Source organism: Bubalus kerabau, chromosome 11 (genome assembly GCF_029407905.1).
Source record: "Bubalus kerabau isolate K-KA32 ecotype Philippines breed swamp buffalo chromosome 11, PCC_UOA_SB_1v2, whole genome shotgun sequence".
In the NCBI taxonomy this organism is placed as follows: Eukaryota; Metazoa; Chordata; class Mammalia; order Artiodactyla; family Bovidae; genus Bubalus; species Bubalus kerabau.
The window spans coordinates 10,456,045-10,470,257 of NC_073634.1; positions in this window are offsets into that span (position 1 = coordinate 10,456,045).

The following is a 14,213-nucleotide window of genomic DNA, read 5'->3' on the forward strand; positions in this document are numbered from 1 at the left end:
TGCAAAGCTGAAGCGCCAGAGACCTTGGCACCGACTGCTGGTCTAGTGGCTAGAATCTGATGCTTTCACTGCCCCGACACAACCTCAATCTCTGGCTGAGAACCCAGGCCCCACTCCAAGCTATTGTAGGTCTAGGCCACCTGAGATCATATCCAGGAGAAGGGAGAGAAAACAATTATTTAAAGTAAAAATAGCCTCACATTTTCCAAGGGTAATGACAGGCAACTGTACACACAGGCACATCAAACTCAGAACAGCAAGCAGGATAAATACCACCCCCCGCCAACATAAGATACATCATATTCACAAAGGCAGAAAACCAAAGAACAGCGTCAGCATTCCACTGGATCTAGAATTCAGCTAGATCAGCAGGATACCGTTCATATCAAGATCACACTGACCGCAGTCTGGGCCATAAAATAGGCATTAACGATCTCAAAAAAAGAATATAAAGTATGCTCTATACCCCCAATGGAATTAAACTAAAACTTGATAACGGAAAGTAGCTGGAACACTCAGGAATATCTTGAGATGAACAGCACAGTTCTAAATAACACATGGTCACAGTTGAAGTCTCAAGATAAAGAAGCATTTTCAACTAAATGAAAATGAAAATACAACTTGTCCAAGTTGTCAGATGCAACAAACATGCACTTAGAGGGAAATTTACAGCTTTGAGTGCACGCATCAGAAACAAGAAAGATCTAAATTAGTAATAAGTGCTTCCACTGTAGGAAATCAGAGTTAGAGCAATTTTATTTTCTTTGTTTAGAACCAACTCCCTGATCTGTATAACATTCCTTCTTCCTGAAGCCTTTAACATTTCTTATCTTCTGTGCTGGCAATGAATTCTCCCTGTTTTTATAGTATGGCTAGGCTTGATTTTCCCCTCACTTTTAAAGGATGTAGAATCTGAGATGAAATGTGGCTTTTTACTTCATTCAGTCCTTAAAAGATGTCACTCTGTTGTCTTCATATTTGTATATTGCCTGATGATGTGTCTGCTGTGTTCTGTGTCTTTTTCTTCTCTAGGCTGTGCTTAGTTGCTCAGTCATGTCCGACTCTTTGCAACCCCATAGACTAGGCTGCCAGTCTCCTCTGTCCATGGCATTCTCCAGGCCAGAATACTGGAGTGGGTTGCCATTCCCTCCTCCAGGGGATCTTCCCAACCCAGGATTGAACCCAGGTCTCTCTCATTGCAGGTGTGTTCTTTACCAGCTGAATCACCAGGGAAGCCCAAGAATACTGGAATGGGTAGCCTATCCCTTCTCCAGGGGAACTTCCTGATCCAGGAATTGAACCGGGGTCTCCTGCATAGCAGTGGATCCTTTACTAGCTGAGCTAGCAGGGAAGCCCACTTCTTCTTCTCTGGCAGCCTCTAAAGATTTTATCTTTTTCTTTGATACCCAGCAGTTTGAATATGATCGGCCTACTTGTATGTTTTTTCTTTCTTGGTTTTAATCCTGCTTCATTTGCACTGAGTTTCTTTGATCTGTTCTTAGATGTGTCTCTAGTTTAGGAACACTTTCAGCCATTATTTCTTCAAATATTTCTTCTGCCCCATTTTCTGTCTTGTACTTCCGGGATTTCAGTGATACGATAACATGATCTAATGCTATTGCCCAGTAGACCTTGAATGATGTGTTCTGTTTATTTTTTTCTTTCACCTTTTTTCTTTTTTGCATTTTAGCTAGGATGATTTCTGTTGATTTGTCTTCAAGTTCACTGGTTTGTCCCTTGGCTGTCTTTAGCCTGCTGGTGAAATTGTCAAAGACATTCTCCACCTCTGTTACTATGTTTTGATGTCTAGAATTTGCATTTGATATTTTACTTATAGTTTACATCTCTGCTAAATATGCCTATCTTATCTTACACATTGTCTATCTTTTCCAGTATAATTTTTAACATATTTATCAAAATTATTTTAATTCCATTGTGGTATAGTTTCAGCATCTCTGTTAAATCTGGGTTTAATTGTGATGATTGCTTTGTCTCTCCAGCCTGCATTTTTTCTTTTTTTCCAAAACAATATCGTTGTTTAGTGGCTTAGTCGTGTCTGGACTGTAGCCCACCAGGCTCCTTCTGTCCATGGGATTTATTATTAAGATATAATTTGCATGCTACCAAATTGGTAGTTTTGATGGACATTTGGGTTGTTCCCAGTATTTGGATATTATGACTTATTCTGCTATGGACATTTGTGTACAGGTTTTGTATAAATACATGTTTTCTTTTCAAAGTGGGGCTTCTGGATCATTTGGTAACTCTATGTTTAAACACTAGAGGAACTGTCAAACTATTTTCTAGAGTGCCTGCACCATTTTATATTCCTGCTGGCAGTATATGCTGCTGCCGCTGCTAAGTCGCTTCAGTCGTGTCCAACTCTGTGCGACCCCATAGACGAAAGCCCACCAGGCTCCCCCGTCCCTCGGAGTATATGCTGCTGCTGCTGTTGCTAAGTCGCTTCAGTTGTGTCCGACTCTGTGCGACCCCATAGACGGCAGCCCACCAGGCTCCCCCGTCCCTCGGATTCTCCAGGCAAGAACACTGGAGTGGGTTGCCATTTCCTTCTCCAATGCATGAAAGTGAAAAGTGAAAGTGAAGTCGCTTAGTCGTGTCTGACTCCTAGCGACCCCATGGACTGCAGCCCACCAGGCCCCTCTGTCCATGGGATTTTCCAGGCAAGAGTACTGGAGTGGGTTGCCCACATCTTCTTCAACACTTATTTTCCAATGATGGTGGATTTACATTTCCTTGACAGGAAGAGTGTAGGATTTTGTGTGGCATTTTGTGATCATCTTTTCATGTGCTTATGGGTTATTTGCATATCTTCTCTGAAGAAATGTCTGTTCAGACACTTTGCCCATTTCTAAACTGGTTGTTTATCTTTTTATTATTGAGTTGTTAGAGTGCTTTGTATAGTCTAGATACAAGTGCTTTATCAGATATATACAGGTGGCTTGTCAAGGTTTCCTGGTTAGGGAAGCTTGTGTCGGTGTTCTGGTGGGTGGAGCTGTATTTCTTCTCTCTGGAGTGCAATGAAGTGTCCAGTAATGAGTTATGAGATGTCTATGGTTTTGGGGTGACTTTGGGCAGCCTGTATCTTGAAGCTCAGGGCTATGTTCCTTTGTTGCTGGAGAATTTGCTTGGTATGTCTTGCCCTGGAACTTGTTGGCCCTTGTGTGGTGCTTGGTTTCAGTGTCGGTATGGAGGCGTTTGATGAGCTCCTGTCAATTAATGTTCCTTGGAGTCAGGAGTTCCCTGGAGTCAGGGTTTGGACTTAAGCCTCCTGCTTCCAGTTATTGGTCTTATTTTTACAGTAGTTTCAAAACTTCTCCTTCTATACAGCACCATTGATAAAACATCTACATTAAAGATGAAAAGTTTCTCTACTGTGAGGGTCACTCAGAGAGGTTCACAGCGTTACATGGAGAAGAGAAGAGGGAGGAGGGAGTTAGAGGTGACCCAAATGAGATGAGGTGGAATCAATAGTGGAGAGAGTGGGCTAGCCAGTAATCACTTCCTTATGTGCACTCCACAACTGGACCGCTCAGAGATGTTCACGGAGTTATACAGAGAAGAGAAGGAGGAGGAAGGAGACAGAGGTGGCCAGAAGGATAAAAGGGGGGAATGAAAAGGAGGGAGACAGGTCCAACCAGTAATCAGTTCCCTAAGTGTTCTCCACCGTCTGGAACACACAGAAATTCACAGAGTTGGGTAGAGTAGAGAGGGGTTAGGGAGGAGATACAGGCGACCTGGTGGAGAAAATGGAGAGTCCAAAGGGAGAGAGAGCAGTCAAGCCAGTAATCTCCCTCCCTAGTGAAAAATGGGTACTGAAGATTGGGTTCTTAAAGGTACAAAATTGGTAACAAATACATAAAAGCAAAAATTAAAAATCTAGAGTAGAGTTTGGAATTTCAAAAATACAATGTTAAAGAAAAGAAGAAGGAAAAGAAAGAGAAAAAACAAACAAACAAAAACAAACAAGGTCGCGAAAATTATAAAGAAAATATAGGTACAAAATTGATAACTAATACCAAAAAGCAAAAGTTAAAAATCTAGAGTAGAGTTTGGAATTTCAAAAATACAATGTTAAAAAAAAGAAGAAGAAAAATAGAGAAAACAAACAAACAAAAACAAACAATGTCGCAAAAATTATAAAGAAAATACAGGTACAAAATTGATATCAAATACCAAAAAGCATAAATTAAAAATCTAGAGTAGAGTTTGGAATTTCAGATATACAATGTTATATAAAAGAAGAAGAGAAAGAAACAGAGAAGAAAAAAAAAAGTCACAGAAATTATAAAAAAAACTATAGGTACAAAATTGATAACATATACCAAAAAGCTAAAATTAAAAATCCAGAGTTAGAGTTTGGAATTTCAAAAATACAATGTTAAAGAAAAGAAGAAAAAAAAAAACAAGGTCAAAAAATTATAAAAAATATATATATGAAGTTTGCTGAAGAAGAAAAAAATAGGGTCTTTTTTTTTTTTGCAAAGTAATAGGTTATAAAAGTGAAAATTAAAGGAACAATAGAGTACTTAAAATTTTTCTAAAAAATTTTAAAAAAGGAAAAAAAAAAGAATGATCGTAAAAATAGTAAAAATATATCTAGGTCTTTCTCTGGTTTTGTTGTGAGTATTGTGGGTTCAGTTCATTTTTGGCTGGTTCCTTGGTCCGACTTATATTTCTCAAGATCTATAGGCCCCTTCCTATGTAGTCCGTAGTAACCACAGGGTTTTAATCTATGGCCTGTAGCTTCCAAGGTGTTTCCCTCTGTTATAGCTTCTTCTGTTTGCTGGTCTCTTCAGTGTCTGGTTTCCGCCCTGACACAAAGGGGACGGTGGAGGACACTTTTTCTTTTTTTTTTTTTAGGCTCACTTGTTCAGCCGCACTGTGGGGAGGGAGGGAGGGATGCTGCAAACAGATAACACTGGCATGCGCTCGCAGTGCCTCAGCCACACTGGGTCTGCCCCCGCTCACGGCGCGTGTAGCCTCCCTGCCCACACTGCTCGGGATCTAGGTTGTTCCGCCTGGAACCATTCGAGGCTGGCCCTGGGCTGCATGCACCTCCCAGGTCCAAGCCGCTCAGGTTCAGGCACTCGGGTAGTCCTCAGAGGCGCAGACTCGGTTAGGCCTGCGTTTTGTGCTCTTCCCAGGTCCGAGCAGCTCAGGTGATGAGGTGTTTGGCGGGCACCAATGCTGCGACTTATCGCCTCCCCGCCACTCGGTTATCTGGGTGTAAAACCGGCGCACCTTCTCAGGCAGCTGTTGACCGTCCAGACCCCCAAGAAGTTTTAGTTAGCAAAGAAGCCTGCTTACAGTTTTATAGATAATGTCTCTCTGGGGCTGCGATTGCCCCCTTCTGGCTCTGGCTGCCTGTCACCGGAGGGGGAAGGTCTGCAGCCGGCTATCTCTGTTCAGTCCTTTGTTCCGTGCGCAGGCCTGGCGGTATCTTAGGTTAGGGCTGGCTTTTCGCGTGGTAGATATCCCACAGTCTGGTTTGCTAGCCCAAATTATTTCGCTCAGATAGCGCTCAGGGTATTCAGGCCAGGTTCTTACTCTAAGCGATGCGGCCCACGCCGCGCCTCCCTGCCCAGCCCCCGCTTGCTAATGGCGTGTGCAGGCGTCTGCGCTGCTTCTCCACTGGGGGAGTTACCGTAGGGCTCGCAATCTGTGAGTTTTAATTGTTTATTTATTTTTTCTCCCTGTTATGTTGCCCTCTGTGCTTCCAAAGCTCGGCACAGATTCGGCAGTGAGAAGGTTTCCTGGTGTTTGGAAACTTCTCTCTTTTTAAGACTCCCTTCCCTGGACGGAACTCTGTCCCTCCCTCTTTTGTCTCTTTTTTTGTCTTTTACATTTTTTCCTACCTCCTTTCGAAGAGTTGGGTTGCTTTTCTGGGTGCCTGATGTCCTCTGCCGGCATTCAGAAGTTGTTTTGTGGAGTTTACTCGACGTTTAAATGCTCTTTTGATGAATTTGTGGGGGAGAAAGTGTTCTCCCCGTCCTACTCCTCCGTCATCTTGGCTCCTCCCTCTCCTTTATCAGATATATAATTTGCAAATATTTCTCCCACCCTGCAGGTTACCTTTTCACTTACTTGGTAGTTTCCACTGATGAACAAAAGTTCATTTCATTATTGTCCAGTTTATCTAATTTTTGTATTGCTTGTGCTTTTCCTGGGTTATATAAAAAAATCATTGCCTAAATCATGGTCGTGAATATTTATACCCATGTTTACTTCTAAGCGTTACATGGTTTTAATTCTTACATTTAGGCCAGTAGTCTGTTGTGAATTATTATTTTTCTGTATTTTGTGAAATAAGGAGAGAGTGGGTCATGGCTAAAGTGTCAAGGACACTTGGTGTGCTTATAAAAATCTAAGTAGTCTTTTTTTTGATTAATGTTCTATTTGCCTTTAAGACAATTTCCTTAGACTTTAAATGTTCAGATGTTTGAAATAGATTTCACGAGTTACACAAGTTTCACTGGGGAATGGATCCGTGGAGCTGCCCAAGCTACCCTTCTGGAAATAGAGCTCAAGCTGGTTTTTCTTGCTTTTTACATGTCCCGTGATATTTTGTTGAAAGTTTGGCATGCTGTATAGGATAGTAGGTAGTGAAGTTATGCTATTAATACTACGCACACCCACACACTTTTCCTTCGGCTAGTCATTCAATGTGAGGTTATGTGTTAACCGGGTCCAGGGTAGTGTGAGGGTGGTTTGTTGTTGCCATGGTTACCCCACTGCACCATAGGACCGACGTTTCTCTAGCTCAGTGCTTCTCACCTGAGGGTGACTTTGCCTCCGAGGGATATTTGGCACTGCCTGGGGCATGTTGGAATTCGGGGTGTGCTACTGACATCTAGTGATTGGAGACTACAGGTGCTGCTGAATATCCTGCGACTCACAGGGCAGCAACCCAACTTCCACAACAGAGTCACCCCGTGTCTGACGTCCGTGGTGCTGCAGGTGGGAAGCACTGCCCTAGTGCTACCTTATGCTTAAGGTGCGGGCCAGTTTGCTTCACCTTTTACTTGCAGGAAAGGTGGCAGAATGCTCTTTCCAGCTTTCTAAATTTCAAGATGGAAATGGAAGTCTTACTGATTTTGTCACATTATGTTATTTATTTGTCAACTGATACTGAGCTGAGATATGCCCAGAGCATCTCACTCCTGACTTTGTTTCCCTGTTCTGGGGTGATACATTAGGACCCCTTCCTTATGACTTCATTTAACCTTAATTACCTCTTCCACAAGTCCTAAGTCCGTGGAGGTGAATGGATCAATAAGCCCAAGGCTCCTAGAATAGTGCCTAGGACACAGTGAGTGCTCTGTGTGTGCCCGGGGTGTTACTGTTTTGTTGCTGTTGTCATTGTTGTTATTTAGCTTTTGTGCTATTTGAGTATCCTGGTGGGTTCTAACTTTATCCCTTTTGCGTGCATGCCAGTTGCTCAGTCATGTCTAACTCAGTCTATGGCGACCCCATGGACTGTAATCTGCCAGGCTCCTCTGTCCATGGGATTCTCCAGGCAAGAATACTGGAGTGGGTTGTTGTTTCCTCTTCCAGGGGATCTTCCTGACCCAAGGATCGAACCTGGTGTCTCCTGCATTGATAGGCAGATAGATACTTTTACCACTGGGCCACATGGGAAGCCAGCTTTATCCCTTAGCACATGTATGGTGAAATTAAACAGGGACTTGGCTGAGCAGGACATGAAGAGAAGGCTGAAGTACCTGCAGCAGTTCTGACTGTGTTCACATCAATGCAACACCAGCTGTTTCCCCAACAGAGACCTGGGGACACTAAGGTTACAGGGATGTGTTTCCCTGCCCTCCCACCCTTTCCTGAACTGGATTGTCTTTCCTCTGCGGGTCGACTTGAACTGGCTCACAGAGCCTGGATTCATCTGAGCCTATTATAAGTCCCTTCTTGGAAAAGTCTTTGGAATGGAAATTTTAAAAGTCCATGTTCATTTTGATAGGTAAAGAATGACCCAGTGACAAAGGTTTTTAAGGGGAAGGCAACATACCCCAGAGGCAAGGATAAATAAAAATGTCTTTCTCTAAGTTAAGACTCAAATTGTGTATGCAAGATTCATGCAAAGCGCTTTCACAGCCTACGGTCCAGAGAGGAGAATCTTCTCATTCACAAGGCTTCTGGTATAGGGAGTATAATGTATTCCTTCAGAAAGAAATACAAGGAAACAAAGGGATGAGTAAGTTAAAATCAAAATTGCCATCATTAAATCTGTATTTGTTTATATAATACATGCATTCCTATAAGTTACATTTTTTTTCATTTCTGCTTTCATATATCAAAAAATTTCTCCTTTAGTCCCCAGTTTAGTTTCTGAAGTGGTGTGTGTGTGTGTTGATTTTAGTCAAAAGCAGGTTTAAAAAAAAATAAGTTCCAAGTTTTTTTCCCCTTTCAAGAGTTAATGCGCTTCAGCACACTAATGGAGTTCTTTGGGGAACTGAACTTGGAGCTGGGCATCAGACCCCTTTTCAATGTGGAAGATAGTTGTGTAATATAACTCCCTTTGTGTGAGTTCCTTGTGTAAGAAGCTCTCAATTCAGTGGAGTGTAAACTGCCCACATGAATGAGTGAATGAGCCTGTGGATGGATCCTGATTCGCTTACATTCAACGTAAGCCATTTATCAGAGCCTTAGTACTTGGATGACACCGTCTTAGTTAAGGCTGTCAGCATCAAACTCTAAAAACAGCAAATCCTTGCACTGCAGTATTTGTGTGATAAAAATCCCAATGGACCTTGTGTATCGTGGAATGCAAACTTTACCTGTGGCCAGCAGATGGCACTGTTCAACCCAATTTAATTCAACTCAATCAGATGAATATTTGGTCAGCCAAGTTTTTACTGGGAAAGTGAAAGTTGCTCAGTCCTGTCCGACTCTTTGGGATCCCATAGACTATATATACAGTCCATGGAATTCTCCAGGCCAGAATACTGGAGTGGGTAGCCATTCCCTTCTCCAGAGGATCTTCCCAACCCAGGGATTGAACCCAAGTATCCCGCATTGCGGTCGGATTCTTTACCAGCTGAGCTACCAGGGAAGCCCAAGAATACTGGAGTGGGTAGCCTATCCCTTCTCCAACGAATCTTCCTGACCCAGGAATCGAACCAGGGTCTGCTGCATTGCAGGCAGATTCTTTACCAGCTGAGCTACCTACCGAGAACCTACGTAAAGCATTGTGCTAGGGTTAGGGATGTAGTAGTAAACAAAGACAGAACCTCTATCACCCCCGCAGAGTGTATTTGTTGTTCCTATACTATGTTCAGGATGAGAAGGCTTGTAAAAATAATCTCATGAAATTACAGACCGTGGTCCTGTTGCCATAGTGTTGGATGGGGGACGGAGCAGGGAGGACGACATACAAGACCCAAGAACCACAACACAAAACAGACTTAAAGAGGCCATTAGAGCCACAGAGACCTGCAGTGACGGTTCATGGGCAGTAAAAATCTGTCTCAGTAGTGATCAAAGGGGAACAATTGATTTTAGGGTCATCACTCAGTCTATTGTCTGTGTCTAGGACTTGGGACCACAAACCGTTATATATAACCTTTAGGGCCAGGTGTGTTTAGAACTCAGAATTTGGGGGATTTTGGAAAAGTAGCAATATGTGTGTACTGTACATTACCTGACACCCCCACCACCACACCCCCGTGGAGCCTGGTGAGCACTGGAACCAAACGCGCTTGTGCTTGTGCACTCAAATGTATAAGAATTCACAATATAGTTTATTTGCATCCTCTTGCCAATCAGGGTTGGTTTGCTAAAAGCTTTTGGTTTTCAGAAATTTTGAATGTTGGAATGGCAGATAAAGATTGTCGATCTATAACATAGTATTCCAAGACAAAAATGAATTTTCCCTCAAATCTCCGCAGAACCACTTTGGTTTCTGAAAGTTTGATTTCTTTCTTTATTTACACATTTGTTCAGCACTTTTGGATGTTGAGCATTGTCATTCCTGTATTTTTTAAGAATAAAGTAAACCAGAATTAATTTTTTTTTTGTAGAATGTTTAGATAGCTTCAGTAGATATGTTGAAACAATTAAGACTATTGCAATATCAAGATTGGAAATTATGACCTTAGAAAAAATGTTTTGCTCCTTATCACTCACAAACTAAACATGACTTGGGATTTCTGCTAACTTATAGTGTGTTTACTGGTTTTAAAAAAAAACACAGTTAAGTAAATAAAAAGACACTGAATAAAAACAGGCAAAGTCTTCCATTGTTTATGGCCATCTATCCTTTGGTTGTCAAGTTTTATTTAATTTGTAAAAAACAAGGGAGGAATTTACCACACTACCTTGGAATGCTCATGATATTTGTATCCTCAAGATTTTAAAAGATGGATTAAAAAACCATTTTAGATTGAGAAATTAATTTAAAAATAGTTTTTGCCATAATTTCTCTCAGAGACAGGAGACTCTCAGTGGGATATTATTTCCAGGAAGTCAGGAGGACCCCATGCAGAGCTTCCCTTGCTTACCTCTGGCCTTCTGTATTGCCACCAGGAAGGTCTTTAACTCCCACCCAGAAGATCTTTAGATGCTGAGATTCCTGCCCAGGAAATGGATTATTTCGTATTCTACCAACGGGAGGCTTATTTGTACTCAAGGCATCTAATATGCTTAGGATGGTGTCTGCCACAGAGCAGATGCTCATTAATGTCAGTTACTATTCACTTCCGTTTACATCTCTGACAGTCAAGGTCTCCCAAGGGATTGAACCTGAAACGCCGTGCTTGTGCCTTTGCAGGTTCACTGTGATCACCGTGTCAATGTGAAATAGGTTCAGTGTTCACCAAAGGCACAGCACACCGTGGTGATGGCGCTGTCCCACTATAGGACTGCTGTGAGCTGAGGTCAACGCTGAGGTCTGTCTGTCTCCCCGCATCTCCCGGTCTTTCACCAGAAAAGAGATGCAAAGGGAGAAGATCCAGTGTCTGCATTTGTGAAGACATCACGGGAACACAGCAGCTGTTTAACAGTTACGTGGGCGCTTAGACAACGTTTTAAGCTGCTGAGAGACCTCAAGGAAGATAACTGAATGATCGTTGGGAATATTTTAGGAATGATGGTAAATTAGGTGTTTCAAATGAAAGGCAAATAGTCTAATTTTCTAAAATGGAAACTTTTTGACCCCTGGATGGTAAATTATTATTTTATTTCTAAAGAAGAATCGACGGTGGATTTTTTTAAAAGATGGTTTGTGATTATCTGCAGAGGAAACACAGACCCTGCTAAAATCCTTCTCTACAGGTTTCACAAAGAACAGGCAAGATGAGTGCTATTTCTTCCTGATGCATCACCAGTTAAATAGCTCAGGCTGTGTACTTATATCACAGCCAAGAGTCATAATACAAGTGATTTTTATTTTACTTTAGTGCTCCATGTATGTCAAGCACCATGATAAACACTGAGGATAACGATAAGTGAGCTAAAGGAGTTTTATGAAATCAGAACTAGTCTCTAGTATTTTTCTCAAATAGTTGCCCATGAATGAATGATTGAAAACAATTAGATTGGTTAATTAGAAGCTGCTTTGATATACATGTACACACACAAACGTGTGTGTGTGTGTCTGTGTGTGTGTGTGTGTGTGTGTATATATATATATATATACACATTTTTATAATGATGCTTATTCACTTTTGGATAAACCAAAAATGGTGAAAAAAAAATATTAGTTGATGAACCTCTTCCAGAAAGGTGATATGTTGTGTGTGACAGAGATCAAAATTGAGGTGAATTGTAGCAATAACAAAACCCTACACTCTTTTCTACTTATTTGAAAAATCTGTTGCTGCTGCTGCTGCTAAGTCGCATCAGTCGTGTCCGACTCTGTGCGACCCCATAGACGGCAGCCCACCAGGCTCCGCCGTCCCTGGGGTTCTCCAGGCAAGAACACTGGAGTGGGTTGCCATTTCCTTCTCCAGTGCATGAAAGTGAAAAGTGAAAGGGAAGTCGCTCCAGTCGTGTTCGACTCTTAGCGACCCCATGGACTGCAGCCTACCAGGCTCCTCCGTCCGTGGGATTTTTCGGGCAAGAGTATTGGAGTGGGGTGCCAATCTAGTTGTTTGTATATATGTGTGTGTTTGTGAATGCATATGCTAAAGATTTGGTATTAATGCATAGGTTTTTATCATAAGCCATTACGATACAAATAAAGTAAAATTTTCCTATAAAGATTCCTCTTCCTTTCCAAATAAGAACATTGTCACCTACAATAAAACTGCATGACCACAACTACTGTTATCTTGGGAGGGGGTTAGGGGTGACCAGAAGCTTATTACTACAGCCTCTATATACCTCATTCCAATGAATCATTTTTTCCCCACTAGCTCATGAACTCCTCATGGTCAGGGCCTGTGTATCTAATAAAATGCCTGGAGAGTCGCAAGCTCCCAATAAGCACTTCTTGAAGATGCATTCTTCCCACCCATCCCCCAAGAAAAACCCCTTAATTTGATCTTATATTGCATTAACTATAGAACAGCATCTTTAATAGTTTGCTACTGCTGCCATAAAAACGTAGCAATACAAAGTTAGTGGCTTAAAACAATACAGATTTCCTTTTCTGCAGTTGCAGAGGTCAGAAATCCCCAAAGTCAAGGTGTTGGTAGGCAGCATTCCTTCTTGAAGGCTCTTGGGGAGAATCTGGCTTTTTTTTTTGGTTTGTTTTTTGTTTTTACCTCTTCCATGCTCTACAGGCTGCCCACATTCCTTGGCTTGTAGCCCCTCTCCTCTGTCTTTAAACTGGCAGGTCTCTGACTGTTTCTGGAGTCACATTTCTTTCTCTGACCACTGTCAGGAAGGATTCTCTATTTTTCTTTTAAGGGTTCATGTGTGTAGATTGGGCCAACCTGTATAATCTAGGGCATTGCTATGTAAAGTAACATATTCATAGATTATGTGGTCATGTTTAGTATTAGGGTGTGGACATCTTTGGGAACCCATTATTCTGCCTATCCGGGGCTTCCAAGGTGGCTCAGTGGTAAAGAATCCACCTGCCAATGTAGGAGACACAGGAGACGCAGGTTTGATCCCTGGGCCAGGAAGATGACTAGAGGAGGAAATGGCTACCTGTTCCAATATTCATGCCTGAAAAATTCCATGGACAAAGGAGCCTGGTGGGCTACAGTCCATGGAATCGCAAAGAGTCAGACACAACTGAGTGACTGAACGTGCACACGAACACACACACACGCAGACACACACTCACACAATTTCGTTTCTAAGGATCCATCCCAGGTCAAACAGAAGTGGTGAAGGAAGCTGATAGAGGTCAGATGCCTCTTAAAGAAGATGCAGAGACCCATGTTACCACTGAATACAAAAGACAGTAATCATTAGAGACAGTGAAAGTTTTCAAATATTGCACAAATACTTAAAAAATTATCTCTGGCATATTTAGACATGGAGTGAAAACAAAGAAATGAGCTAGAGATGCTAGACATGAAGAATGTGTAGGTAAATTGCTATTTGGTGACTTGTATGGGTGTCAAGTAAGACTCCCTATTTTAAGGAGGTTGAATACTTGAAAGAAAAGAAAACGTGGGCTGTATTCTCATTTTAATCTAGAAAATAATTACATTTGAGACTTTTTTCATGAGTCTACTTTGGGGATGATCATTTGGAATACCTTGTACAGCATCTGGGAACTGCAATTTATGTCATAGGATGTGCTACGTAAAAGTATTTTGTTCTACTTTAACGGTTTATGTTACCATATTCTTGATCTTTTAAATATACTTATGAATTTCTAGGTTATGAACCTGAACTGTACTTGGTGTTATGTTAGATCAGTTGACCCACTATTTTATATTCCAAGGATATCCAAAAAGAAACTGATTTCGCTCTTCAGAGGACCTCACCAGGCTCCTCTGTCCATGGGATTCTCCAGGCAAGAATACTGGAGTGGGTTGCCATTTCCTTCTCCAGATCTTCCAGAGCCAGGGATCGAACCTAGGTCCTGTGCTGCTGTCCGTCTCCTGCACTGCAGGTGGATTCTTTACTGATTGAACTGCTGCTGCTGCTGCTGCTGCTGCTGCTAAGTCACTTTAGTTGTGTCCGACTCTGTGCGACCACATAGATGGCAGCCCACCAGGCTCCCCCGTCCCTGGGATTTTCCAGGCAAGAACACTGGAGTGGGTTGCCATTTCCTTCTCCAA